Raw genomic sequence first — 6,000 nt, 5'->3', positions numbered from 1 at the left:
TAGACCAAATAAACATTTGGAAACAAATTTTTTTTAAAAAAAGAAAGAAAATTAAGAGGAAAAATCCAAGCATAAACGTAAGATTAAAACTTGAAAATGAAAATTAGAATTTGAAGGGTAAGAGATCCAAGATGGCGGAGTAAATACACAATATGCCTGTTTCCCTCCCTAAACACATTAAAACTACAACTAAGTTACAGAACAGTCAACCTGGAGAATCATCTGAAGTCTAGCTGAACAGAAGTTTTACAACCAAACATATAAAGAAGAAGCTACGTCGAGACTGGTAGAAGGGGTGGACGCAAAATAGGCTAGCCCCAAACCTCCCTGTGGCAGTTGAAAACTGGGAGGGATCTCTTGGGTGGGGATGTTACGAGAAACGAGGGACCTCAGTTGCAAACCAGTCTCCGCAGCCTGCAGTACTGGTGCTGGGAAAAGGAGCCACCACAGCATACAGCTGTGAAAAACAATGGAAATTCTGACCATCCAAGTGGGATGGAACTCTGCAGGAAACCAAGACATCCTCTTAAACATCCCACGTACAGACTCTCTCATGCCCAGGCACTCACCTTGGGCTCCAGCGGTGATACAGTACAGGTGGGGGGTGTCAGATAGATACGGAGGAAAGCTGAGGTGTGTGGCTCCGAGATGAGGGCTGGAAGACTGTTGCCAATTTCCCTCTGTGAGGTTCCTTCTCCCATGCAGCCAGCAGGTGGGCACCATCTTTACTGAGTTGAGCCCTCCTCCACAGGCCAAATCTGAATCTGATTGGTCTGGTGAGCTCTGCTGCTCCATCCTACTGACTCACTGGGATCTCACCCCACCCAACTAGCCCAATACCAGAGACACTTTCTCTGAGAGCAGCCAGCCCTGCCTGCATTGCACTGATTCTTGGAAAACTATCAGAGTTCATGGGCCCCAGGCAGACAGCTACTGGCCTCGGTGTGCTCTGAGACTTTTGCTAAGTCACTCTAGGCTTACCACTGGCACCAAACCAGAGTCTACATTAACCTGTTGACCACAACTCCTCCCAAGCTCGTGACTCCCTGAGACCATGTCTCACCCAACTTGTGTATGGCATGAGGCTTTATCAGTGGCTCCAGCAGGTGGCAGCAGGGCTCCGGGTGTCCTGCAGAGCTACTCCAGGTCTGGTGCTTGTGGAAGACATTCTTGGTTCAAAGCATGGCACCTCCCACATGCCTCCAGGTTAGCACATGCAGCGAACAATGGCAGATGGCTTTGTAGCTCCTACCAGGTAGTCCTTGGCTGGTAACAGGGAGTGAGTAACCTTGGTCTCAAACAGAGCCCCTTGCAAGAGACCCCAGAACTGACATACTTAGATTTTGTCTCAGACCACAGCAGAGCACCACTCATTAGCCCCACAAGCAGCACACCCAAAGGGCAGTGTCAACAGGCACTTAGTGTGGTAAGCCCCCTGCCCAGAAGTCTGTAAGCTGTGGACATAGCCAAACCACACAGCCAATCAACATGAGGGTCAGTCCCACCTGCTGACATGCCAATAGCAATCAAGGCTCTACTATAACAGGAGGGCACACAAAACCCACAGCAGATGACCAGGGAGACTGTGCCAAGAGACCCACAGGGCCCCTAGTACATAAGTCCACTCAGCCAAGACTGGAAGACATAGCAGATCTACCTAATACCTAGAAACAAACACAGAGAGGCAACCAAAACAAAGAAATACGTCCCAAATGAAAAAATAAGAGAAAACTCCAGAAACAGAACTAAACAAAATAGAGGTAAGCAACCTACCACATATAGACTTCAAAACAATGGATATAAAGATGCTCAAGGAACTTAGTTAGAACTTCAACAGAAATAGCAAGCATAAAAATGGACATAGAAACCACTAAAGGGGTGTCCAGATGGCTCAGTTGGTTAGAGTTTGAGCTCTTAACAACAAGGTTTCCTGTTCGATTCCCAAATGGGCCAGTGAACTGTGCCCTCCACAACTAGATTAAGAACAACATCTTGAGCTTGGAGCTGAGCTGCCGGTGGGCAGCCGGTTGGCTCAGTGGTTGGAGTGTGGTGCTCATAACACCAAGGTAATCAGTTCGAGTCCCACATGGGCCAGTGAGCTGCACCCTCCATAACCAGATTGAAAACAATGACTTCAGTTGGGGCTGAGCTGCGCCCCTCCTCAACTAGATTGAAAAAACAACTTGACATCTTGGGAAAACACACAGTTCCCCAATATTCACCAATTAAAAAAAATAGAAAACATTAAAAAGAACCAGTCAGAAGTGAAGAATACTATAACTGAAATGAAGAACGCAATAGGAGGAATTACCATTAGACCACATGAAGCAGAGGATTGAATCAACAATTTAGAAGACAAGGTAGCAGAAAACAACCAATAGGAATAGCAAAAAACAAAAAACAAAAAATCCAAAAAAAATGAGAATAGTTTAAGAGACCTCTGGGACAACATAAAGTGTAACAACATTCACATCATAGAAGTACCAGAAGGAGAAGAGAGAAAGGAAGGTATTAAGAATCTATTTGAAGAAATAATGACTGAAAACTTTCCTAACCTGGTGAAGGAAATAGACATAAGAGTCCAGGAAATGCAGAGAGACCCAAACAAGATGAACCCAAACAGGCCCACACCAAGACATATTATAATTAGAATAGCAAAGGTTAAAGACAAAGAGAGAAACCTAAAAGCAGCAAGAGAAAGGTACCTCTAGTAACTTATAAGGGAGCTCCCATAAAATTGTCAGCTGATTTCTCAACAGAAACTCTGCAGGCCAGAAAGGATTGGCACAAAATCAAAGTGGTGAAAAGCAAGGACCTACAACCAAGATAACTCTCCCCAGAAAAGCTATCATTTAAAATTGAAGGACAGATAAAGAGCTTCCCAGACAAGATAAAGCCAGCAGAGATCGTCATCACCAAACCAGTATTACAAGGAATGTTAGAGGGACTTTTTTAAGATGGAAAAAAAACGAAAACAAAAAAACAAAATATCAAAATTATGAATAATAAAATGGCAATAGCTACATATCTATCAACAATTACTTTCAATGTAAATGGATTAAATTCTCCAATGAAAATACATAGGAGGGCTGAATGGATGAGAAAACAAAACCCTTCCATATGTTGCCTACAAGAGAATCACTTCAGATTGAAAGACACACACAGATGGAAAGTAAAGAGATGGAAAAAGATTTCATAAAAATGGAAACAACAAAAACAACAACAAAAAGCTGGGGTAGTGATACTTATACCAGACAAAACAGATTTTAAAACAAAGGCTATAACAAGAGACAAAGAAGAACCCAGTAATGGACCCACTTCTGGGTATTTATCCGAAGAAACCCAAAACGCTACTTTGAGGGGACGTGTGCACCCATAGGTTCATAGCAGCATTGTTTACAATGGCCAAGATGTGGAGGTGGCCTGGGTGTCCATTTATGGAAAACTGGATAAAGAGGAAGTGGTACATATATAGTGCAATATTGCTCGCAATGGGAGGGAATGGGTTCTTGCCATCGGAGGCAGTATGGATGGACCTGGAGGGTACAGTGCTGAGTGGAGTGTCAGACAGAGAAAGACAGATGCAATGTGATTTCCCTTATATGTGGAGTCTAAAGAAGAAAATAAGCAAACAAAACAGAAACTAACGCATAGATACAGAGAACATATTGATCTTTGCCGGATGGGAGGGGAATTAGGGAAGAGTGAAAAAGGTGAAGGGATTAAGAAGTACACATTAGTTGTTACACAGTAATCATGGGGGTGTAGGGTACAGCATAAGGGATATAGTCAATAATATTGTAATGACTATGTATGATGTCAGATGGGTACTAGAATTGTTGGAGTGATAGATGGGAAGGGGTTAGAGGGCAGAGTGAAAAAGTGAAGAGATTAAGAAGTACAAACTAGTAGTACAAAATAATCATGGGGATGCAAAGTAAAGCATAGGAATGTAGTCAATGATATGGTAATAGCTATGTATAGTGCCAGGTAAGTACAAGACTGGTCTGGGATCATTTCTTAAATTATACAAATATCTAACCACTAAGCTGTACACCTGAAATTAATATAAAATAATGTTGAATGTCAACTGCAATTGAAAAATTAAATAAAAAGGGTGGGTGAAAGTGAAGGGCAATAAGTGGTCCAAATTTCCAGGTATAAAACAAATAAGTCATAGGGATGTAACGTACAGCATAGGGAATATAGCCAATAATATTGTGATAGAGTGGTCAGATGGTTGCTGGGTTTATCATGGTGAACACCTCGTTAGGTATATAAATGTTGAATAACTATGGTGTACACGTGAAACTAATATAATATTGTATGTTAGCTATACTTTAATAAAAATCTTAAAAAATAAAATAAATTGTAAAAAAGGAATTGGAAAGATAAAGTAAAATATATAAAACGTAAACACAAATAAGAAAAGAAAAATATTATTAAAGGGAGTAAATACAAAGAGAGAGAGAGAGAGGTTAAGCAAACAGAGAGTAAAGTCCCCCAAAGTAGAAAAGGGGTGAAAGTTAATTGTGAAAATCTGGAGTCTTGAAATAGAATGAGATGAAGTGCCGAGTAATGAAAAAGCAACGGAAACACAGAATCAAAGGAGATTCAAAAATTTGAGAACAGACTTGCTTCTAGGAACTTAACAGACTGGGCTACACAGATTCCTCTTTCAGCCGTAAACAAGTGGAAATGTTGGACAAAAGATGACAAAATAAAATTTCAAAACAAAGCTGAGCTTCAAAAGACAGGAAGGGAAATCTGCAGGTGCTAGAACAAAGAAGAAATGCGGCAGAAGGCTGTGGAGGCTAGAACTTGGGCCAACCTAGGTCCTTGGAGAGGAGAGTCTGCGGTGGAGATGTGTGTGTGTGGAAAGCTGATTGGGGACAAGCTGTGGGGGAGTGAAGGCCACAGCAGTGTCAGAGGCAGGAAGTGACCTGGGGTCCTTTGCTGCCCCCAAGTCCTTTGGAGCTGAGATATCGCCAGTCAAAAGACCTGGCCTTTGCCTCCATAGCAGTGTCATCTAGATGGCCTGGCCCCAAAAGGTGATGTGACTGCAGGAGGGCAAAGTCCTTGAGAGAAACAGCTGAGAGCTGTTAGCCAGCAACCAACACTCCCAACATCTTGGGGGAATGAGACCTTCAGCCCAGGGCCAGGAAGGTGGTTCTGGAGAGATACATAGAACTTTCTTTGAGTATATGGATAAGGTTCAATTTTATTTTTTCCAACTCATTTAGCTGCATCTACATAATTTAGACACTCTTGAGTATTTTTTATTTTGGAGTTATTAGAAAGATACAATCAAATAGTTCACTGTCTTCTCTCCACAGGTATACAAAGACACTTATGTAGATTCTATTTATGTACAAATATATTCATTCCAGTGTTATTTATATTAGAAAAATTGATAATGACCAGAAAGCCCTAAAATATGGGAATGATAAAATTGCCATACTAAAATGCCGCTACTAAAATGCTGTGTTCAAAGAATGGGCATTAAGATATTAATATATGTACTTACATTGCCTAGATTGTATGATTCTAATTTCCTAAAACATTTGTTATTTAAAATTTTGTTATTTAAAATTGTATTCTAATTGCTAATATATAAAAATATGAAAATAAATACATAAAAAATAATGTCATGATTTGGCTCTAAAATGTATGGATTTTTCAATAGCTTGTATTTTCCAAATTATCTAAGATCATGTACTACTTTGTAATCGTAAAAAAAAACACAATTGACATTGTTTATAAAATACAGAAATAATTATACAGAATTAGACATCATTAATTTTCAAATTTATATTTAATATAAAAACTGATCTGTGATAGTAAAACATTACTAGATTGAGAGCAGATTTTCAATATTTTGATATTTTTTAAATCTTATTTTCAACACTATTTTCAAGGTGAATGAGGGGAAAAAGTAAATCTTGAGTTTTCCTTCAACCTTCTTTGAACTTATGTGAGTTTTTTTCTTGGAAGATAGGG

Source organism: Rhinolophus sinicus, linkage group LG04, assembly GCF_036562045.2.
Source record: "Rhinolophus sinicus isolate RSC01 linkage group LG04, ASM3656204v1, whole genome shotgun sequence".
Lineage (NCBI taxonomy): Eukaryota > Metazoa > Chordata > Mammalia > Chiroptera > Rhinolophidae > Rhinolophus > Rhinolophus sinicus.
This window is presented reverse-complemented; position numbering follows the sequence as displayed.